Below are 25,172 nucleotides of genomic sequence, written 5' to 3' on the forward strand. Positions count from 1 at the left end.
CATTCGGTAGTCTTACCGATTCAACGTCTTATCATCATTGCTCTCTCTTTTTTTTTTTTTTTTTAACGTGCAAATACGTGTAAATTTATACTCATTAATTTACCAAAAACCTCGTAAAAATCCCATTACCCTTCACCTTAACCAGATACTTCCGAGTCTCGCCAGAGTCGTGAGGTTCAAACGGTCAGGAGACCAGAGAAAAGGTCAGAAAAGATAAAAAGAAAAGAAAGATAAATCAAAGTGAAATCCAGCACCGACCAAACACTTCCTGCCTTCCCCATGGTTACAAAATCAAAGTCTTACGCCAACCCCGGAAGCCTCTAAATTCCAGCAAATTTAGCGAGATCTCAAGAGACCAGAGGAAAAACTAAAGAGAGGAAGGAGGGAAGGATCGATGAGGCAGAGTGAGATCCACAGAAACCAGTACATCCAGTCCATCAAAGTGAAATCCAGCACCAACCAAACACCTCCTGCGTGGTTACAAAACCAGAGTCTTACGCCAACCCCAGAAACTTCTAAATTCCAACAAAATGAGGAGATCTCAAGTGACCAGAGGAAAAACTAAAGAGAAGGTGTTGAGGTTTTCTTTTGGAGTCACCAGGAAGGACGGGATTCGAAATTAGTTTGTCACGGGGATAGCCAAGGTTAGATGTTTTGGGGACAAGTTCGAGAGAGTATACTTGGACATGTCCAGAGTGGGGGGGGGGGGGGGGGGGGGGGGTTGGGGGGTTAATAGATGTAGTGAGGGAAAACATGAGCACAGATGATATTTAAAAAGGAGGATGCAGTGGTGAAGTTGGAAAAGGATGACGCGCTGTGGTGACTCCTAACGGGGCAAACTCCAAGGAAAAGAAGAAGACGGTTTTTACAGAACTTTATTTGTTTTCACATCATTTACAAAACATATTCAAAATGCCAAATACAAAACAAGCAAACATTATTTCCACATAAATGACACAATCAATTAAAACACACAAAATTCAAGTAGTCCAAAATTTTACAATTGAAAAAATTCTTTGTCCTTATTTTTTTCTTTTCTTAAAAAACAGAGAATATGTCTGACCGCCGTGTTACCATCAATTATCATATTCTTCATACTCATATAGCACACCTGGTTTTCCACAGATTTGCACAAACAGCAGTTATAACAATTTGAAATGATTCCTTATCAATAAAAGGTATATTATTTTCTATCAAGCCATACATAATAGTGGTATAATTAACATCAATTTTAAGATCAATGTCTTTCATTATTGCCCAGACTTGCTGAGCTCTATTACAGTCCATCAATAAATGATGTTTCATCTTCTGAACAGTTCACCATCGGACATTGTTTTGTCTTGACATAACATGAGCACGATACAATCGCCCGAGTAGGAAGCCTGCCGACAGCAATCAAGCATCTTATGTCTTTCATCGCTTCTGATAATTGTATTTTTTTTTTTTGTTGTTTAAAGTGCGAATAACTTCCGTAGATTGATTGCTATCTAGCAGCTTAAATTTTACATCTTACCTCCTCCTGGAATGCTCCAATGCTTGCCAGTGTTTGTTTTCGAGCTCGCTCTGAAAATCTCCTGCCACGGTTTAGGTGGTTTAAACCATTATTTTTATGCAGACTTATTTGAATTGCAAATTGAGATTTACTATTAAGTACCGCTAATTAATTCCGTTAATCATGTCCGCAGGAAGATTTGGTCCCGTTTCCTACATATAATGTGTGTTTATGCAAATATTTAGTGAGGGTGAAACTCCAAACCAAACAGCTCAAGGCAAGGTGAGTTGTTAAGTAATGTATTATTCAATATGTATTCAATACGTAGTTCCTCTAATTAGGGATGGCAGGGCAACCTGATACATTTGAGGATGGGGAGGCCAAACGTTTGTAAGAGATCCGTGAATACGTGAGTGATGAATAATGCAGCTTTTATTGTTTAGTGGTTTGTCTGCTCAAGTGCATGGTCAGTGCAGCAGGCTTTGTGAAAAATTAATTTGCCACTTAAAGATTGTTGTGTGCATTTTGCTCACTGTTTTGTATCCAGCCTGTTTTCCGTGTCTCCCTCCTTCAACGCAGTTTGACCTTTTATTTTATTTTTTCGCAATAAGGTGATAAACCAGGGGTGTCCAAACGTTTTCATTTTCAAAATCAGAAGGACGCAAGGACCACATAATGTTATGAAGAGAAATTGTGTTTAGTCCTAAAAATTGTACAGATAATTTATTTGTGGTTTTGCATATTTATAAAAATGCTACAGTAAACCAATTTATTTGTAATATGGCAGTAGGGTTATTATAGTTTGGGCGTTTTTCGTTTTAGTTTTTATTTTGTTTTTTTTAACCCTTGTGCCTTGGAATCAGTGACACGCTCTAAGAATAAATTTTAGCCAAATAAGTAATTCTACTTTGAGGTGTGATAACTAAGTCAATTTTTAACATTTTTTTTTATTTCAACCACTCAAAATGTTCATTGGCATCAGAACTATCCATACATATGAAGTTTTTTTTTTTTTTTATGTATTCCCCCCTCTTAGGACAATACAAGCCCAAAGAATGGACTATGAAGAAAACGAACTGTGCTGTATACATGTATAAAAAATAAATAAAAAATTAATACTTCATATGACATAATTAGAGCTTCGAATAAGGCAATAAGTTATAACAACAATTTTTTCAATACATGCCAAATTTTTTGACAATGGCAATTTAATGCAAAACACCCTGGAAAAGTAAATTTTAGCCAAATAAGTAATTCTACTTTGAGGTGTGATAACTAAGTCGTTTTTTAATATTTTTTTTTCTTTCAACCACCCAAAATGTTCATTGGCATCAAAACTATGCATAAATATAGTATATTTATTTATTATTATTATTTCCCCCCGCCATAGGACAACAGAAGCCAAATAATAGATTATGAAGAAAATTAACTGTGTTGTATATATGTATAATAAATAAATAAATTTGAATCTTTCATATGACATAGTTAGAGCATCAGGCAACACGGTAGCTTTGATAGAAAACTTTGGGGAAAAAAGTACTTTTTGTGGGGCTCCGGAGCGGCACCGGGACCCCTCCGTGACTTTAGCCGCAAATTGTGTTTGTTTTTCGGATACAGGAAGGCCCGATTTACACCCCCGTATCCGGCGTCGCACTTCAACGAGCCACGTATCTCTTGTGCTCACGGTTCCAGATATGTGTCAGATATGTGTAATTTTCCCCGTAGGACGTACGGTTCCGGACAAATAACGGAAAGAAAAAGCTCCATTACACCGATCCGTCCGTTTACTTTACCCGGAAATCGTGCGTGTTTTTCGGACAAATTTACATCGCCTGTATCCAATTGTATCCGGCGAACGGAAGTCAACACAGCGACGAGCTACATACCGTTCGGAAGCTACACGTCCCCCGCGGCATTCCAGGACGTGCTCATATGTTCGTTTATGTTTATTTTGTAGAAGTACTTACTTGCCAACTTGCATTTGCAGCTTTTTGTTTCTCCGATCGCCGTTCTTTTCTTTCTTTTCCTGAGATCCACGAAGCTCATGTCTCGTGCACGTTAGCCTCTTAGCACGTTGTTGTGAAAACAAACTAGCCGAATAAAAATCGAAGCTTAGCACTTTCACACGTAGAAATGCAACGGCCAGATAAGATAACCGACGAGGAATTCATCTCGACAACCGTTACATGTTACACTTCATAAGTTGCAAAAAAACCCGTTTTTTTTGTTTTGTCTTATCCCTAATGGTTATTGTTTCCACCGATCCATGCTCCTTGCCATGTTTTGAAGAATGCACGAAGGGAAATACGTCACCTCCACGTTGCACGCACGTTTGGCCACAATGGCACGCCTGCCCCCTGCAGCCTTGGCGAGCAAATGTCAATGCTCGGCTGTTCAAAATGGATGATCGAACTGTGCATGCGTGTGGAATATGCACGCTATTAATTCTGAAGTTCTGAAGTGAAGAAAGAGAAAAAATAAATAAATAACAGCCTTCACACACTGAGGAAAACCGCTGTATTGCAACGACTAACAGTGGCTCATTTTGGGGAATAAAAACGACAACGAGCATTGCCATTCGACCCCTCCCACTAGGGAACGTGCTTCCCACGTCCATGCAGACAAAAAAACAGCATATCCCAACACGAAACATAAGTCAATAGCTCGCAATACCTTTTTCTGCACAAAAATATAAGTGGCGCGCGTGTACGCGCATCCACGAACACGCACGCGCGCCCACTAACGTGCACGCGCATCCACTAACATCCTGTCGAATGCACAATCAGTAAAAAGCACGAAGAAATAAGTCTGTGTGGAATATGGTGTGCTGGAATCAGTGCGGCGTTTGCAAGGAAAATCATTAATTGGCCTCTACCGCCACCTGGTGGATTTGGGGTGCAAAATCTTTCTCATGCCCATGGCACCGTCGAGGAATGTCCATAGAAGGATTTCATGCAGAAATCACGGAAATTGCAATAAAATACATGCAGTGTCCAATCGGTCCAAAAATGTCACTTATAATGTACATTAATGTTACGCGGCTGGCTAAATCCGATTCCAGGGATATTATGATTGTTATCTCCCTCATGCAATGGCTGAGAAATGTTGGCACACTCGCATTTTGACGGTCCCCCAGTTTTCAAAAACCGTGGCTCATTTTTTTTTTTTTTTTATTTTTATTTTTTTTCCCCCTGCACAATCAAAACCTAATTTACATAATTGGCTAAGCAAATTGCACGAGGGTTTAAATTTAGTTAGTTTTAATTAATTTTCAGGGTGGTTCTGTTAGTTTTTTATTAGTTTTAGTTCTTTAATAAATGCTTAGTTTTAGTTTAGTTAGTTTCAGTATTAGTTTTAGTTTTTAGTTTTTTTTTGTTTTTTTTAATGTGTATTACTTGTGCACAATATTTAAAAAACACCATGGTTGCAATGTCATTATTCCGGTTTATATCAAAATAAATCTACTAAAAATCACATTTAAAATCACCCCAAAGACTCATGCATTAAATTAATTACCAAAGACTAAAACGAAGGACATTTTTGCTATAATTACAGTTAGTTTTATTTTTTAGTTAGTTTTGTAAACGTAAAATGTAGTTTCAGTTAGTTTTCTTTTTTTAAAAAAGCATCTTTGTTTTTATTTTATTTTGTTAGCAAAATTGTAGTTTTGAATTTTAGATTTTTCGTTAGTTTTAGTTAACTAAAATAAACTTTAATAACACCTGTGTTGTTGTTTTTTTAACTGAGTCAAATGCCATTTTTAGCACATGTCGCGGGCCACTAAAAAAATGGATGGCGGGCCGCAAATGGCTCCCGGGCCGTAGTTTGGACACCACTGTGATAAACAATATGCAGAAAGGTTGCTGATGCCCCATCGCGTCTGAATGCTGTCAGATGCCTGAGATCATGTCACTCTGCTTCTGTTTGCTGATCTTTTGCCCAATTGGTAGTAAACAAGGGATGGGAATATATTTAGAGACGCATATTCCAAAATAGTTCCAGCACGGAAAACAATTCACACTTCTTCCGTCATGATTTGTGTCTCTGATAGTTTGTTCTTCCATGGGTACTGTTGTTTCTTAAAAAAAAAAAAAAACGACAACACGAACTGCAAATTCTCTTAAGTAACGCAGGTATCACATTCTTATAGCCAGAATTGAAAGCCTTGTTGGATGAAGTCAGTGGAAATTGTAGAAAAGCCACAAAGATTTTGTGTTCTGACACAACACTGTACTTTAAGCAAAACTGGAAATTAATGACATAAACAATCACAGGTTTGCTCTTACAAACACTGCAGCCGTATTAATGTTTGATTGTCCAAGGATGTTCACTCTTCTCCTTTTTCTTCCTTTTGTCCCATTTGATTTTGAAAAGAAGAGAATAGCTTATGAATTACTAAACAGCAAGACAAAGATAAGAACCCAAAGAGACTTGGAGTCGAGCTCTAGAGCTCTTTGGCTACTTGTCGTTTCGTTTCCCCTTTGGTGTACGGTTCAGTTTTTTTCATGAGTCGCAGCAGCAGGATGTTGCTTTGCTGGTTTGGCAAACTGGCAGTTGCAATTCATGCTGAAACGGCCGAAAAGTTCATTGATGTTACTGCATGAGGTTAGCGACACAAATTCGATAATATACTCACAGAAGCAAACCTGAACCTTTTTCGCAAAATTAATTTATTCGTTCATTTATTTTGGAGTCTGTCCCAGCTGACCACAGTGTGTGTGCGTGCATGTAATGTATAAAGTGTGTGATCCACTTAAAACGTGTTTTAAGAGCTTTTGGATTTTTGTAATTTTTATTTTATATTATATTTATTAGGGGTGTGAATTGCCGAGTACCTGACGATTCGATTCGTATCACGATTCACAGGTCACGATTCGATTCGATACCGATTAATCCCGATACGAATTTATAAGTCGATTGTTGCGATTTTTTTTCATTTAAATTTAGAAAATACTACTCAGTAAGCTTGTAGAGTGTAAGATTTATATGAAAATGTATTATTTATTTATCTGAAATTTCAGTCTTATAGAGGTTGTAATCTGTTTCATGTTTGAACAGCATTAAAATAAAATATTAAGGCTTAATGTTCCGTTCATATAACATTCTTCCATGCTCAAGGTGCGAATCCTAACCCGAAGTCAGACGTTTTGTTGAATATTTTTCCATTAAAAATGGAAGTTTAAAAATCGATTCACACACACAAAAAAAAGGCAATGATGATAAGACGTTGAATCAGTAAGACTACCGAATGAACAATTCTGAGCTCTTAAAAAAAATAAAAAATAAAAAAAATCGATTTTTTTTATTGAATCGATTCGAGAATCGCGCGATGGAGTATCGCAATATATCGCCGAATCGATTTTTTTTTTTTTTTTACCACCCCTAATATTTATATTATTTACATTTCTAATTTCATAATCCTGACTAAAACAACCAGATTTCATGAAAATAGACTTGATTGAAATTGTCAGTTCATTGAAAGAGTTTAGTAAAAATGCAGGGGCTGGGTTATAAAAGTTGGGAAGATTTTCTTTTATAAAAAAAAATAATTTTCATGTTGGATGTGAATTTTGAGAAAAATTGGCTCTTTTCATTCAAAGTTCTGAATAAGTCTCAATACCATGGTGTCTTATTAACATTCATGGATGTCTACTTAGACCAAACCAAACCATCCATCCATTTTCTTGGCCGCTTATTCCTCACAACAAGGGTCGCAGGGGGTGCTGGAGCCTATCTCAGCTGGCTTTGGGCAGTAGGCGGGGGACACCCTGGACTGGTTGCCAGCCAATCGCAGGGCACACAGAGACGATCAACCATCCACACGCACAAGCACACCTTGGGACAAGTCGGAGCGCCCAATTAACCTGCCATGCATGTCTTTGGAATGTGGGAGGAGACCGGAGTACCCGGAGAAGACCCACGCAGGCACGGGGAGAACATGCAAACTCAGGAAGTCCTCAATAGCGGGAGGCGGACGTGCTGACCAGTCATCCACCCTAGATCAAACCAGCTTTTCATAATTATGCTTTATTGTGATTTAATATGATTCCTCTAACTTTGCATAGAAATGCACCGAAAATTGACCAAAACGTTCCCCTGCTTTTGACAGACCACAATGGACTAATATGGCGTTACGGGGGAATTTCAGCTCAAACCAACTTTGAGGTAGACGTCTACTGGAAAATTGGAGCTCAAGTCGATGCCAGATGATGGCCACGGGCAGCTGGGAAGATGGCGGAAAAAGTGACTAAGAATGTTTGTGTGCGTGTGACTGAGAGAGAGAGAGAGAGACTTTTTTTTTTAAAGTTTTTTCAAGTAACTCCCATATTAGGCTGTCTCCCAAAATAGCTTTGTAGCAGGATCGAAATTACACTTATACACTTTCAGTTCACTGTATCCATGTGGGTGTGTGCGTGTGTGTGTGCGTGTTTTGCATCTGCGAAAGTCATCTCCATATCATGCAAAACTCCAAACATAAGCCCCTCAAAGCAAGAGGATTTTTGGCAACTCTGTCCTTTTTGGGGACAGGTTTGACTAAATTGGCCTTTGCATGACCTGCCAGATTCACTTGAAACTTTTCCCGTCTCGGATTTAACCAATCCGTAAAACAGTATCTCTGACAACTTTGAGCTCAAGACATTACGGGAGCATTCTAATGAGTCATGCTGGGGCTAAAAAAAAAAATCCCGCACACCTTTTGAAGGTTTTGGTGTGTCATCTCAAGCAAGCTACAAATGGAACAACAGTGTTGCATTCTGTTGAGCGCCGCTGCCGCTGGCCAGATAAGACGCGTTGGGAAAGTGTTTAAGATTTCATGGGAGCTTTTGAGAGCTTCGGTTCTTCTCCTGAGATCTGCCCTACTCATCGGACGGACTCCTCTTAATGCCTCTCGAACTACAAGCGGCTGCATTGTCCAGAGGTAAAAGTAAAAATAAAGACGTCTACAGATGTTTAAATCCAGCACTGCAATTGGAGTGCGTTAAAAAAAACATGAGGGGAAGTGTATCCTATAAAAGCTCTCAACATGATGTCAATTGGGAATTGAAGATGGATGACAAAGCAAATATAGAAATGATATGTTTTGCTTTTAGATGAGACCTTTTTTTTGCACAATCACATTGTGATGCATGTTTGTGAATCTTAAAAAGATGGCAGGCAGATGTGTAATTTCAAATCCAGCACTTGGAAAATAATGTTGATCAGCAGCCAGGCCACAACGAAGCCTTCAGCTTGTTCTGCACACGTCAGTGCACATGTGTGCAGGCAGGGCGACGTCTCGCTCATCATGACCACGGATGCATGCACCAATCTGCAACCCACGAATGGCACTCATGAAGCTTCATGAAGCACCTGTGATATTTCTTTCCCTCCTCTTGATGGTGCTCTTGGTTAAAATATAAAAGCTAGTGCGATGGAAATTGATGCATCTTTTAACCAAGGCTGCAATCTCGAGGAGTCAAAAAATATCACAAGTGCATCATAAAGCTTCATTTCAACATGCTAAACATTTTTTTCTTGCAACTCTGTAATGTTGGAATCAGTATTGTGAGATTTTCAGTCCCAAAAACGTGTTAATAATATAAAAAAAAACATTTTTAAATATTTTGTCCTTCCCTCCCAAAAACGTGTTTACTCGTTTTTTTATTTATTTATTTATTTATTTATTTTTTATCAAGAGCATACAGAAGGCTTTCATGCAGCCTCCGACATGAAGATTAGTGATGGACAAATGGAGCTTCATGAAGCACTTGTGATATTTTTGGGTTTCTCTAGATGGCACCCTTGGTTTAAAGATGCATTGGAAATTTTTATAAATTTTCATTGCTCTATAGCCTTTATCTTTAAACCAAGAGCACTAGCTAGAGTAGAGTAACAAAAAAACAAAAAAAAATTGTAAGTGCTTCATGAAGATTCATTTTTGCATCACTAATATAAAGAAAAGGGAATTATTAAAAAAAAAAAAAAAAAAAAAAAAGGCCAACAGGTGGCAGCAGAGTATACGAGATCAGTCAGGGGCATGTTGCAACAAATTCTTTTTGTCAGTGTTTCACCAGGAATGTAAATATTGACAAAACTAGCTATATCCTAATGCTAATTGCTGCAAAACAGAAACAGATACAAATATACCCTTCATTTTTTTTCCTGATGAAAGAAGAGATTCTAATCTTTCTTTTGCTAGGTGCCATGTTTTATAGCAATAGAACACAATATTCTGTGGGCCTTGCAAAATCAATCAAAATCCAGTGAAACAGCAAAAGGGGGTTGCTTCAGTGAAAATCGCCGGGAGTGAATGAGTTTAGACAAATCCCTAAAATTTATCCACTAGGCATGCTCAAAGAGAGTTTCAGGAATAACATCATAAAATAGTAGTGATGTTCCAATACCGATACTGGTGATACTGCATTAAAACAGTAGTATAGGTATCGGTGACTACTCACAAGTAACATGCCGATACCATTAATTCCAACACTAATATAGGATTTTGGATGCAGCATCTTGTGTCTTGCTGGTGCACGACATTCACTGATATGTGACATGTTCACTGCATGCCGATCTAAGATATCCTATTGGCCCTTGAATGCTCTGAACCAATAGCAGGACAGCTTTTTCATGTTGACGAAAAAAAAACAAAAAAAACTTAAGTATCGGCATGGTATCGGTATCGGGAGCCAAAAAACGGTATCAGAACAACACTATAAAATAGGACATGAGAATAAAATCTACTGTCCATTTTGAAAGCTGATGCAATGCTTCAAGGTCACTACATATTCCTCGCTTCTTTATATGTTGCAAAATTATTGGCAAACGTTGCAAACGAGAGCAATGTGCCTTGTTAAAGTTTAAACAACCTGCCTATAGCGCCCTTGGAATCCTCTGGGCCCGATCGCAGTAATTACATTCAGTTCCAGGTCACCTCTCACGCTTGTGCTATACAGCTGCTTCTGACAAATGTCTGCTCATCACGTATATATCATTAATCATCTCATGCGTTTCAGCATTCGGGGGGGAGTTGGACAGAAAAAGCTGGCATGTATGAGCTCGTCATCATGTCATGTGTGCCCTTCCCTCCACGTGGATGCCAAAGCCTGCGAGCGTCGCTTGGCCTGCATGGCGTTATGAAGGCTTGCAGAAGTGGCAGATGGGTAATACAGAGAGTGGAATCCACTTCTGGCATTCATCATAAGATGGAACACTACAAATAACCTGGGGATCCAAACATCACGTTCGGGACTGTCATTGTCGCTCTCACCAAATATTGTGCAACTAGATTAGGCTCGCCAACAGACTGGAAAGCCATGAACGGCGGCGCACTAACAGGGGCGAAATAGGTCAAGCGTGTTTCTCTTCTGTGGGCTAGAGGCGATGCAGTCGCTGGAATATCTGGCAAAGCGTCTGTTGTGATATACTTCCTACAGTTCACCCCTACGGACGTTACAACAGGGGTGGCCAAACTTTTTCATTTGAGGGCCACATACAGAAAATCAGAAGGACGCAAGGGCCACATCATGTCATGAAGAGAAATTGTGTTTAGTCATAAAAATTGTACAAATTATTTATTTGTCCTTTTGCATATTTATAAAAATGGTACAGTATATAAACCAATTCATTTGTAATATGGCAGTAGGGTTATTATAGTTTTGGAATTTTTCATTTTAGTTTTTATTTTGTTTTTAGTTTTGTTTTTTTAAATTTAGTTAGTTTTAATTAGTTATTTAATAAATGCTTAGTTTTAGTTTAGTTAGTTTCAGTATTAGTTTTATTTTTTATTTTTTTATTTTTATTTATTTTTTAAATGTGCATTACTTGTGCACAATATTTAAAAAACACCATGGTTGCAACGTCATTATTCCGGTTTATGTCAAAATAAATCTACTAGAAATCATCCCCAAAGGCTCATGCATTAAATGAATTACCAAAGACTAAAACGAAGGACATTTTTGCTATAATTATGGTTAATTTTATTTTTAGTTAGTTTTGTAAACATAAAATGTAGTTTCACTTAGTTTTCTTTTTTTTAAAAGCGTCTTCGTTTTTATTTTATTTCGTTAACAAAATTGTAGTTTTGAATTTTAGTTTTTTCGTTAGTTTTAGTTAACTAAAATAAACTTTAAAAGCACCTGTGTTTTTTTAACTGAGTCAAATGCCATTTTTAGCATATGTCACGGGCCACTAAAAAAATGGATGGCGGGCCGCAAATGGCCCCCGGGCCGTAGTTTGGACACCCCTGGGTTACACGCTAACATCAATGTCTCCTCACACCTCACAGATTTATTCTCATGGTATCAAAAAGTAACTATAAATGTGTCCATTTGATTGATGAATTGAGTGATGCATCATTTATGAATTTATACTCATTCTTAACCCCCTAAAAATTCCCCCTATATCTGGATTACTACTTTTCAAATTGACGACCTTTCGCTAAAAGGTCCAAATCTTGAATTGACCTTACATTGTCATTGACTCTAATTTAAAAGCAGAGTGTAAATAACTGGCCTCTGTCTGCTGTGCAGATGGGCTAAATGGGTCATAGACAGCCGATGTGTGTCAACAATTCCCTCCTGGTGCCAAGTTGACCTTCTGCCTGTGCAGACCCAGCAGAGAAGAGGAAACGAAATGCAAATGATTCATCCATGACATGTTCACTTTCAAATTACAGACACTTTACACTTGTCCCTTTTCCCAACTACGGAAACAACACTATCACTTTGGGACATACTGACCCTGATCGTCTTTGAAGGCCCCTTCGAAGGCCCCTTAAGGCTCAATGACAAGAAGTACGCCAAATTTTAGCACACGTCTCATTCTAGTTAAGATTTTGAGCACACAGATATGCCTGAAATTGCATCGAAGGTGAAATTTAGCAGCTCTGCTTACCTATTGGTTTATTGTTTAATTAACTTAGTTAATTAACCAGTTATTGGCAGCACAGCCTACAACTTCTTAAGTAGCAACCATTTTCAAGGATTTTGACCTTGTGTTCCATGGCTGTAAAAAAATGGACTGGACCAAAAGAAATAATTACTGTAGAAAAAAAAAGAAAAAGTTTATTTTTATCATTTGTCATACTTGTAATCTGCAGTTTCAGGCAAGTTTCACTGAAAAAACTGTGGGGGAAAAACAAAGAGAAAAATGGTTTTATAGAAAGATGCATTTCACTTTGATATCATTATATATTTTTTTGCTTTTATGGCAGCTCAAACGTATAAACAGTAGTTATAAAATAATAATTAAAAAAAAAAATATATATATATATATATATATATAGAGAGAGAGAGATTTATTGAACATATAAACATAAAAAAACAAACAGCAGAGAAAAGTTAAAAAAAGAAAAGAAAAAAGAGACCCCATATATATATACATATATATATATATATATATATATATATATATATATATATATATATATATATATATATATATATATATATATATATATATATATATATATATATATATATATATATGTATATATATAAATGATTCTGAAAAAATGGATTTGAAAAATTGCGATTGTAATATTTGTCAAAAATGTGAACACTATTTTAGGAGCATGCAGAAGTGTTTGCGTGTGTTTTTGGGGGTGTGGTAAGATGGAAGCGATCTTGTTTGTGCTAGGGCCAAGGCACACGACATGCTGTTCAACGCCCCAATACATGGTGAGAGTGATAAAAGTCAATACCAAAAATGTTTTGAGCTCATTCACTGAGATGGGGGATTGCCCCAGTAAGCCAGAGTTTGCCAGAGCCAGCATCATCCAGACATCTGCTCCTGGCATGACCTGTTCAATATAGAAACAAAACATTACAATACAAATATATTAACCGGTACTTGTTGCAAAGTCAAGTAAAGAAAAAGAAAAAAAAAACACCTTTCTTTGCCCTGACAACAGTAAAAACGGGAGTGATTTCATTTATTCAGTGTTTTTTGTGTATTGGAATCCCTCACATTTACATAATTCATATGTACAGTACACATGAGTAGCGGCAACAGATGTTATAGGCAGCATCGTATATGCATGTGACATGCTATGGGCTGACGAAAAAAATAATCAAGTTACTAATGTTAGTATGGCAGCAAGTTCACTCTTGTCTTTTTTGCGAAGCGTCTGGGGTCTCTGCTGCTCTCAGCTGGTCCCGAGGGGTAATATTCCTCATTAGACAGGATCAGCGTCACAAAAACAATCCGAGTCCCTATCTGATGTAGCCTCGGTTGAAATCGTGGTGAGGTAGTCGGACGATTGCCGCCGGTGTGCTGCCTCGACATCGTCGCCCCTGACGCATCATCACTATTGTGAGGCACGAGGCTCGCTCTCAGGTATTTTCATCAAGTGATGACAATCTCTTTGTAACGTTAAGTAGGGTGATTATATTTTGATTTAAAAAAAAAAAAAAAAAAAAAAAGACTGCACCCAGCCTAGATACTCAAATGATATGCAAAGTTTACTCAAAGATGCCATCAATTCTAATTCTAATTTTCTGTATGGGTAGAAAATAAAACAAAAAATGTATCTCTCTTTTTAAGTCTTCAGACAAATGGATAATGACACAACCTTTCTATTCTTTTTTTTTTTTTTTTTTTTTTTTGAACCCGTACCCCCCAGTTTGGCAGCGCACAGCTTTACCAGTGAGCTAAAGTTCTGGACTGCCATTACAGCGCAGGACCTTTTTTGAAAATATACAAATAATAAATGCGCACACAAAACCTGCATTTCTTTTTCCCGACACTCCTCGCAATCGACTTGGGAGCAGTCCGCGATTTACCAGTCCTAGTAACACGGTGCACTCCGCCTCTTATTTACTGCACAATGAAAACTGGACATTTTCATGAATTTATGATTCATAATTGGGTGAAGCTTCTGGATAGGGTTAAGCTAACCCATTCCAAACATTCGACTATTTGTATACAGGAAGTTAAAAAAAAGTAAAAGTTCTTAACATGTAAGATAGCAGTTGTTGTTACGTTGTGGTGCTATACTACATCCAGGACACAGGAGGGGCCAGAGAAGCCGAATGCTTGACATAATGGAGGCAAAGAGTTTCCCAACAAATGTTAGACAAAGCACTCGGTTGGGCTGGTTGCACCCGCCCGCTTCACGCTTGCCTGAGCCTGAACACATGACAAGCAAAACCCGAAGGCTTGCAGGGGAGGCGGGAGCGGCGGGTGCAGGCAATGCTGTGAACAGGAGATGAGCAAGAACAAGTCCTCAATGTTTCGATTTGTGCGCAAGGTGGATGTGTGGATGCGCGACTTCTCTCCTCCCAAATCTCATTCTCGTTTCTCCAGACAACGCGACTGCGTGTTTTCTTTTTGTGTTGGTGGACCATGTGAGACTCTTGAATGTAAGTGCTCCTTTGTTGTTGAAGTCACTTTCAATGTCAGCATGTCTTTCGAGTGAGGGTCACATGCACAATGTGCCGTCTGTCAGCCTTGGGCAGGATGACGGCGGCTTTGTTGCAGCGAGTAGTTTTGAGAATTGCATTGGAAAGCATGTGCACGCCGCTGTCATTGTCCCGGCTTTGTGTTCTCTTCTGAACTTCGATCTGCGTGTCTTATTCTACGATGGACACTTTAGCTGCTGCTTTTTAGCTGAAGCCTGTTGGCCTGTTTGCCAGCTTTTCTTTTACATGAGCCCCCTGAATGCTAACATTAATCCCAAACATCCCCTGTTTATTTTAACTCATTCACTGCCATTGACGGAAAAAGACGTCAAATGATGCATTTTTGCTGGGCTGGCAGTGAATGTGTTAACAAAACAGAATGTAGTGAAACTTGCTAAAAGCTTTGTGTCATTTCACCCAAACAAGAGTTGAGTCCTATTCGTACTTTTTCCACACAAGTTTAATGTGCAACTAATCTGATGGGAATTACACCTGACATCATCAATGAATAATACAAAAAGTCAATGTACACTGCTATTAAAACTAGGGGTGTGCTCAAAAAATCGATACGGCGATATATCGTTGCGGGCCTCATCACAATACACGTATCGATACGCAGGCGTCAGAATCGATATTGCTCGTTAACTTTAAATCGGCAGTTCACGTTTGCCTTTGCGGCTTCCATTGTACCTAAAAAATAAAAACCAGCAGCGTCTTTGAAGTTAATTGCCTTCAATTAATGCAAAAATAGCTCAACAGTGATTGGACACTGTGTCTTGCTAAGAAAAATAAAAGCAGAGGAAGAATGTCAACATTTATTTATTTATAAACTTAACATGGCACGTGTCTCAGTGTACCAATTTTCCTATATTTTGTTTAAAAATAAAATAAAATAAAATGTGTCTTATATGGGATATATATGTATCGTGATACGTATCGTATCGTGGCCCCTGTATCGTGATACGTATCGTATCGTGAGGTTGGCGGCAATACCCAGCCCTAATTAAAACTTCGCAGAGTAGTATGTGTCCGTTCCCAGTGCACTGTTAGCCTACATTATTTCTTTTCGTGGCCACTAAGAGGTTGAACTGCAGCAATAATAACTCCAAAATGTGCGTTCCATTTCAAAGAATACTTGTAAAGTGAATGTAAGTCAGGGGTGTCAAACTCAAGTTAGTTCAGGGGCCGCATAGAGGAAAATATATTACCAAGTGGGCCGCATCGGGAAAATGGTATACTTAAAAACAATTGCCCTAATTTATACGCAGATTTTTGTGCACCAGCCCCAAATTACGGAACTCAACTGTAATCATATTGTTCCGAAAAAGAACACGAATACAAATGGAACACGGCAACACTTTGCCGGTATACGTTCTGTACGTGTTAAATCGACCAGTTTTGCATATATATTGTTCCCAGAATGCATTGCGTGGGGCAGTTAACTCATTCACTCCCAGCACATTTTTCGCTGTTTTACTGGATTTGGACTGATTTTGCAAGGCCACAGAATATTGAGTTCTATTGCTATCAAAACATGGAACCGACCAAAACAAAAGATTAGAGTCTCTTCTTTCGTCAGAAAAAAAATGTATATTTCTCTCTGTTTCCATTTTGCAGCAATTGGCATTAGAATCTAGCAAAGTTTAATCATTATTCACAAATCTGTTTAAAACAGTGGGGAAAAAAAGAGCTTTTTGCACCATGGCCCAGGTTGATCTCTTATACTCTGCTGCCACCTGCTTTGCCGTTTATTATTATTATTTTTTTGTAATAACTACCATTACTTGAAGCGTTCTCTTCAGTTCAGAGGCTGGATCAAAGCCTATATGCTCGAGCATTAAAAACAAAACAAACAAAAAAAAAACATATAAATACGTCTTTGGGAGCATGGTAATATTTAAAATAGAACATATTTATACGTTTTTGGGAGCAAATGAGTTAATGACGTTATAATACTTGTATTTATTTGTGTTACTTGTAATTGAATTTGTGTCGTATTTAACACGTTTATGTCGGTGTATGATTATAATAATAATAATAATAATAATAATAATAATAATAATAATAATAATAATTAAACAAACCGTAATTTACGTTGTGTGTAAAATAATAACATCCATGACGATTCCCCGTACAAGTTGCATTGCTCATCTAAGGACTGCTTGTGAAATTATAAATTTATGTTTTGATTGTGGCCAGCTGATTAATTGGTCCGACATTACAAAATATGTTTTACTTTACAAAATCATCTCACGGGCCAGATTAAACACCTTTGCGGGCCTGATCCGACCCACGGGCCCTATGTTTGACACCCCTGATGTAAGTCAATACGAAGGATATTTTTTTTGCTGCAACACTGCTGAAGGCCAATTCTCATACTTAAGTTGTGGCTTAACGTAAAATGCATCTAATACTCCTCATGAGCTTTTTCTAGGGGAGGCACACTTGAAGTATTGTTTAAGATGCTTATGCATTTTGGAGTTGCAAAATGCCAATTTTGTGTGTGCAGGTTTTGCCATATTTGGAGCCCAGCAGGTATTTTTTTTTGTTTTTTTTTGTTTTTAAAGCTTTGGGGCTTTGGCAGCAATGGCTGCCGGTGGGTCCAATCTTTTTCAAACCTTGCCAAAGTCCTCTCCAAAGACTCCCGCGCTCGGCTGGAGATTCAAGAGCTTGGCATTCAAATTTCAGTCTTTTAAGAAAAGAACGCTGGCTACGCGCCACCTCACAAAATGAGTTTGAATGAAGGGGAAGGATAGGGTGAGTTAAATTAAAACGGAAGCGTTATCATTTATTTGCCTTGTGGGCATTGAACTACTTGAATGAGTGCATTGGGTCTGCGAGTGACCAGACATGGCACTAATCACCATCACGACAAAGGCTGAGTGAACCAAAGCACTTAGCTCGGAGATAATCTTTGAACTAATCAAGTACCCTGTCTGCGGGTCCTTTATTGCTGTAGACAATTTGTTGAGAATTGTGCCAATATAGCCACACAGCAAGGCATTACTCATGTCCTGGGAACCTTATGTAGAAACCACGAATATTTACAACAATCTCTGTGGAGAGCACGATTCAACGGTGATGCCTGCGGGGTCCATTCTGGAAAGCTTTTCTAGAGAACAAAAATGTGAGCGTCTTTGTGCAAGTATGATTGTTCAATATTTGTTGTGTAGTTTCTTTTTACAATTTTATCTCTATCCCATCTTCTTGTTCAGAAAAGGCAGACACATCACTTCTCCAAAGGTCACACTTTCCTGATTCGGTACACTAATTCAGACCTCGGTGCTAACGGACGATCAATCAACATAATTGCTCCCATGTTACGAACAAAAGCCTCAGCAGCTTAGCAGGGAATTGATTCACCCCGCTGCTTGGCTTACGTAGGGTAGCCGCTGTTAATTGGCTCTGTGATTAGTCAAAGCTCGGAGTCAAACTTTGGCATTTGAGTGCAAGTGGATCGATGCGCAGATTTCACAGGCTCAGTTAGGAGAGCTGCTCCACAAAGTGGCAACCCAGGTTAACAAACAAGCAGGTTTGTAATGCTTTGTCGTGACCACACTTCCAAGTGCTGGATTCAAGGAAAAGAGGCTATATTAGAATGGAATATTGATTCTGCAGGGAAAGTAAGTATTGTTGTTTAAAGCTCAAGGCATGAGAATTTGCTCGAGTCAATTCATCGACCCAGCCAGATTCTAACCATCAGTTACAAATAGAATCAGACAATTTTCACTTCAATTTACACCATGAGTGAACGCAAACTGAACACACCGCCTGTATGGAAGTCAGGCAAATGAACCACTACACCATCAAAGACCCCACATTTGCAAATTGTCGCATAAAAGCCATGCAAGCACATTTTTTCTGTATTTACAAACATAAGAATAGTTGTGCTCATGTATATGAATCTAATTGGTAGCTGGGCGGACTTATAGTACATAGCATTGCACGTTTATACGTGACATTGACCAGAACTTGAACTACTTCTAACTTTCGCATCTTAGAATAATGGGAAATGTAGTTCTATTATCTACTGCGGTCATTAACGCAAGCTGGTGCGTGCATTACTTGATTAAGCGCTGTTGTGCAGTCAACCAAGATTTATGCTGCATTCGAGGATGGTCGGAAGTCGGAAATATCCGAGTTCAAACCAGGAAGTGCGGTCGGGAACACCCCCTTGAACTCGGAAATTCCACTTGCGAAGTCGGAAAAAACCGACGACCCCGACTTCACCGGCGGACTACAATGTGACGTCACTCTGAATGGCAAAACACAATTTACTCGAGTATGAAACTAGATAGCTTTCTTCATTCATAAATATTCACCACAACTTCACGTAACACAACGTACGTGACAGTATTGCCGCTATGTCCATGCATGAAATTCTACGGTAAACTACTTAACTGTATGATATGCTAATGAAACAAGACTAAAACAATAAATGAAGCAAAATTGCAAAAAGGTAAGTTTTCTGGAGGTCAAATTAAGTTTTGAGGGCCAAAAAATAAAAACAATTTATCACTATCAGCCATTTTGGTTGTTTACTTTCACCTCGAATGCTTTGAGGTCGGAACTGCGAAGTTTCAACTCGGATATTTCTGACTTCCGACCATCCTCGAATGCAGCATTAGCATCAGCGAACGTCGGCCATGTTTCGGGCTCCCTAAAATAAATAAATAGATCAGATAGATCAGATAGACAGACAGATATAGAGCAAACAATTCTCAGTGATTGATTTAAGATTACCGCTTTAATCTAGAGAGTTTCTTCAGATTAAAACTGTTGAACCAGTCAAGACCATCCATCAGTTTCAGGTAGCGCTTGTCCTCACTATCTCAGACTTTGGGAGAGACGTGAGCTAAACCCGGACAGGTTACAAGACCTGGACAGGACACCTGTAGCCAATCAAGCACAATGAACAATTTCAAGTCTTCCATTAACCAAGCATGCATGTGTTAACTGCGAGTCCACCGGTGGCCCGATCGTTTATTCCGTTTAGAATTAATGGCTGAATTACACTGTAGTCACTGTACCCTGACACTGCTCTCCCTTCATAAAATATGTATATCGTCTGATTAATGCCACAGCTTTCCCGTTGCCAACTTCAGCTGACTGTCCTCTCTGATTTATCGAATGACCAAAGTGAATACAGTGCTTTTATAATAACAAGTCCTCGCTTTTTATGTTACTCTCTCTGTCACGGGTAAAAGCCAGCACATAAATCTTTTTTTTTTTTTTTTTGCCCTGAAACTGCCAGGTGGGCGCTGGCACATTACCATCCATCGCATTGCAATACCTTCACTGCCCTGCTCAAGCGAGAGCAGTCGAAGAGCCTGACGTTCTCCTATGATTTATTCATGTTCCCACTTTGCACGCCAGGGGGAAAAAAAAACACTTTTCAAAGCTGGGTCACTTATCTCAACTTTGACAGTTATTTTGTGGAGCTCACACAGAGCAATCTGCAAGCAACAAGTGTCACACAAGCAGCATCACAAGATCACATGACAGACATCTCAACATTCCTTCCATCCATCCATCCATCCATCCATCCATCCATCCATCCATCCATCCATCCATCAGTCTGCTCTTCCTTCTTTGCTTGCAATGCCATATTCACTGCACCTGTGGAAAGTTTTGCATTGGAAACATACAGTACAATGCATACTTTTGTAATGAACATTTTTTTTTACTTTCCCCCCCCCCACTTACCGTATTTTCCGCACTATAAGGCGCACCTTCAATGAATGACATATTTTAAAACCTTTTCCATAAATAAGGCGCTACAGTAGAGGCTGGAGTTACGTTATGCATCCATTAGATGGTGCTGCGCTAAAGGGAATGTCAACAAAACAGTCATATAGGTCAGTCAAACTTTATTAATAGATTACAAAGCAGCTTTCTGACAACTCCATTCACTCCCAAAATGAATAAACAGCTGTTTTATTTTCTCTGAGGTAAAGTATTAGTATTAGCTCGCGATCCAAGATGACGGGATCTTCTGCGCATGCGCGTCACCGATCGTGCAGGGTCACCGATAGCGTCTTGACAGCGAGACCTGTTGCGGCTCAATATTGATCCATATATAAGGCGCACTGGATTATAAGGCGCATGGTCAGCTTTTGAAAAAACTGAAGGCTTTTAGGTGCGCCTTATAGTGCGGAAAATACGGTATTATGCTAATTAGAATAACATTTACGCCCCACTGTCTTTTTGCTGCGCACACACCAGACAGAGAAGCAGACCAGACACATGCAAGAGTGCAAGAAGGGAGTGAGTCAGAGTGGCGGGCCATGCGAATGATGACTTGAGTTTTGTGGTGGTTTGACGCCGTGCTCAAGGGTGCACTGGCAGTTGCCAAGTTGCCTCACATTTGTTTTGCCTTACATGTTGCAGTGTCTGCCCGACATAGTTTTCTTCGGGTTTGGTTAAGGTTATCCTAACCCATAAGTGTCACTTGTGTACAAAGAGAGGTATGCAAAGCTGTCAATCTGAGCTCTGAGGTCATAACCCCATTTTGGTTCACCCCTGTTACTGGTTTCACCCAGCAAGACTCCACCACATTCCACTCATTCCTGGAGACCTCATGCAATTGACATTGGAGGCCCATTTTCCCAAATTCGGAAGAACTCAGCACTGGTTTCTTTGAACCAGGCATGGAGATAACAGTGAGAAACGAAAGCCACTTTTCCACTAGTTGATTAGACAATGTGGCATCTTTGCACGTTTGTTTTGACCAATCAAGGTAACTGATGAAAATGTCATCATTGTGGCGGCTAACTTGACTTTGAATTTAGCCTTTACGCAAAAGCACACAGAAAGACTTTGAACTGGAGCACAATATTCTATTTCCTGGTTACGTTTAATTCACTATTTTATTTTTTATTTTTTGTGAGTAAGGCTGTGTCACCAACACTTTGTGTCGTGGCTCATTTTAATATTAACTCATTCACTCCCAGCCATTTTCACTCATTTATAGCAATTAGCATTTGAATATAGCTGTTTCATCATTATTCACATTCCTGGTGAACACACTGACAAAAAACAAAAAAAAAACAAAAAAAACTTGTTGCAACATGGCCCTGGCTGATCTCTTAATTCTGCTGCCACCTGCTGGCCGTTTTTTTTTTTTTTTTTTTTTTTAATTACTACCATTGCTTTAAGCCACCTCTTCATGTCAGAAGCTGCATCAAATCCTTCTATATACTCTTACAGCTAAAAATAAAATAAAATAAATGAAAAATAAAAACATGTAAACCCGTTTTGGGGAGTGAAGGACAAAGTATTGAAAAACACACATTTGCACATTTTTGGGTTTGAATGATTAATGTGGATCGGAATAAAGCGGAGGCACTTGGGTTGTGATTCGCATATGATGCATCTGATGTACACGTACTCTCGCCGTAAATCACCTGGAATAGGCACCAGCCCATCAGTCACCATGAACAAGATAATCTAGAAACTTCATGGATGAGCTGACGGTGTTAATTGTACTATAATGTGCTGATTCAAATTGTTTTTTTCTTGGTAGTCTTGGTAGATGTTCCCAACTGTTTTTTGTGTTTTATTATTAAGCAGCAACACCCAGCTGGCAATGCTCCAGAAACCCTCAGAAGAACATGTCATGGCATCATGCAAGAGCACACATGACCATACTACACACACAGAGACTTGGAGTGTGAAACCACAGAGGCAATTCTTTAATTCACACTTACAGGAGTCCTAAAATCACATTACTGTGTACAAAAATGAGTCTGGCAGTGGTGGCATTCCTGTGGTGCATTTTGTCTGGAACTAATCAGACCTTCTCAAAGTTTAGGATCGACTTTATACTCTGCAGATTTTCTTCAACTAAGCCCAACCTCGTTGGTTGTACGAGTCCAGTGAATGCTAAACATTAAGGATGGTGTTTGCAATTATGCTGGTATTTGTGTGGGCGATTAAAGGGCTGACTTGCAACTTGAAGATTAATCTAAGCTTCTTTCCTTTAGGGACGTGTGAAAAAGGCCTCTTTTTTTTTTTTCATCTCATATACCAGCTGCAATTCTAATATAACTTAAGGGAAATGTTATGTTACAAAAGGGCGAACAATTTATTAGGATGTGTCAAACTCTGCGGCGTTGTACTTTAACTGCTTGGACGCACATGCACATGTGAGGTTGCAGGAGTAATGCGCAATATGACACATCTGACAGAAACTCGTACAGCTGCCTCGAACTCCGCCCTGAGTGGTCAAGTGGTTGGCCTATATAGAGGCAGGGAAGCCCACTGGCAGATTTGAAAAGAAAATCAGGGTGGGAGGGATGGAGGCGTTGCACTTTGTGTATGTGTCTCTCGCTCCCCCTCCCTCTCTCTCTCTCTCCAGTGTCAGAATGCACTGGCGTGCACAGGCAGGGTAGGAAGCATGTCATGAGAAGTGATGACACGACCACGGAGCCGTGGCCACATTCTCGCCGACTCTTGTTTTGGCTACCGGCGACTGCTTTTTGCCCCGTCCGCTGCTTTTGCGTCCGCCAGAGCAGAGAGAGAGAGACAGAGATAACCTACCTTAAGTTGTTTTGTCGTCTCTTTTTTTTTTTTTTTAATTTTGCTTGTGGACGATGGGATTTTAACCATGTGGAAGGTAAGAGGAGGATGGGGCATTGTGATTTTCTTCCTTTCTGTCTAATGTTTTGCTGTCTTGCCAGGAGTTGCTTCTCATTTTAGTTTAATCCAGACAGTATGTCCCCAGGGGAATCCTGACTATATCGACAAAACTATTGTAACAACTACTACAACTGACACAAAGGAGGAAACAGACCAAAATATGATTAATCTCCCCCATTTGTAGCTCGAACAAATGTAACTCTTTTGGAAAGACGATTAACTCATTCACTCCCAGTCATTTTGACTGAAGCAGTCCCATTCGCTTCCAGCTAGTTTCCTGGATTTTTACAGATTTTGCAAGATGAAAGATTGGAGTCTCTTCTTTCATCAGGAAAAAAAAAAAAAAGTATGTTTCTATCTGTTTATGTTTTTGTATCAGTTAGCATTAGAATGTAGCTAAGTTTCATCATTAAGTCACATTCCTGGTGAAAACACTGTCAAAAAGAGCTTGTTGCAACAGTAGCTCTCTTATATTCTGCTGCCACCTGCTGGCCTTTTTTTGTAATAATTAATATTGCTTCAACTGTTCTCTGCAGTTCAGAGGCTGCTTCAAAGCCTTCTCTGAGCTCTATCATAAAAAAAAAAAAAAACAAACAAACAAAAAAGCATAAAAAATGTATAACGACGTGTTGGGACCAAAACATTTAAAATAGAACGTATTTATATACGTCTTTGGGAGCAAATGAGTTAAATGTGTCTGGGGGAAGTTTTCTCCATTCATCCAGACGAGCATTTGTGGGGTTAGAGGTCACAGATGTTGACTCACAGTCTATGTTCAGGTTCATCCTAAAGGTGTTTCACGAGGTTGAGTTCAGCTCTCAAGTTCCTTCACACGACATCAGCAGAGCTAACTTTATGTCATGCAAGAACAGAAAAGGGCCTTCCCCAAACTGTTGCCACAAAGTTGGTTTTACTGAAGAATAATTCCGGTTTTTAGGGGGCAGATGAATCCATCTTAAACCCTGGGCGATAAAATAATTCAACAATAGATGTTTCGCAATACGTTTGTCCATGCAATGTCGAATTTTGGCTCATGCACAACGGGAATGAAGGGTAGGAGGAGTGTTTTGTGTGCCAGCAGTACTGGAATGATAATGACAGAGCTGCAGATCTTCGGGTCCCAACCAATGAGCGCTGCCGGGCCATCTGTGTCCTGGACTAAGAGGCACTTTTGGATTTGTTAATCTCACAACAGCAGCGGCAGGAAATAGAACTTTATTTATTTTGAGTCCGATGCATCATTTCCGACAGAGAGCTTGGGCGTGTGTGTGTGTGACCCATTTTTAAGTATCTACTGCAATTTTCTTGATGTTAGGCCACGCCTAATGATAGGAGACAGTGCCTTGATGGATGCTTAAAAGGAAGTCTGAAAATACTGATTAAACATCTTATCTTTCATTACATTCAAACCGTGTCTCTGGATTTAGCTAACAGAAGCGAAGGTGGAGAGAAGCATAGCAAGCAACTCCTGCGTGTTTGCACGTGTTTCGTGTGTACTGAGGCATGTGTGTGACAGCTGGGCTGACCCCCCCCGGTCAGGTCATGGAGGTAACAAGGACATCAACGGCGCGATATGGGCCATGAGATGATGTGAGATGTAACGTGGCTTATACAGGGAGTGCTTTAGCGTTTTGTGCGACATTTGTCTGTGACCAATA

General features: G+C 39.2%; 1 protein-coding gene and 1 long non-coding RNA gene across 5 annotated transcripts in view; one reads left to right on the plus strand and one right to left on the minus strand.

Moving 5' to 3' along the window:
• Window positions 1-12,999: 12,999 nt before the first annotated feature.
• The window catches only part of LOC144013481 (uncharacterized), a 104,371-nt gene continuing 92,198 nt past the window's right edge, over window positions 13,000-25,172 (minus strand). For all 3 annotated transcript variants that reach the window (XR_013282257.1, XR_013282256.1, XR_013282258.1), the window contains 3 exons: window positions 19,618-19,766; window positions 19,423-19,534; window positions 13,000-13,274 (listed from right to left, as the gene is read on the minus strand). This is a non-coding gene — a long non-coding RNA (uncharacterized LOC144013481). The remainder of the gene's footprint in view (window positions 13,275-19,422; window positions 19,535-19,617; window positions 19,767-25,172) is intronic.
• LOC144013480 (E3 ubiquitin-protein ligase Midline-1-like) overlaps window positions 14,637-25,172 on the plus strand; it is a 35,788-nt gene continuing 25,252 nt past the window's right edge. Inside the window, exon 1 of one of the 2 annotated variants that reach the window (XM_077512427.1) lies at window positions 14,637-14,835. The gene's annotated coding sequence lies outside the window, so the exon portion shown is untranslated. Of the gene's footprint in view, window positions 14,836-23,218; window positions 23,492-25,172 lie in introns of those variants that run through there. The other variant, XM_077512425.1, reaches the window with a different exon arrangement.

This window comes from Festucalex cinctus, chromosome 2 (genome assembly GCF_051991245.1).
Source record: "Festucalex cinctus isolate MCC-2025b chromosome 2, RoL_Fcin_1.0, whole genome shotgun sequence".
NCBI lineage: Eukaryota > Metazoa > Chordata > Actinopteri > Syngnathiformes > Syngnathidae > Festucalex > Festucalex cinctus.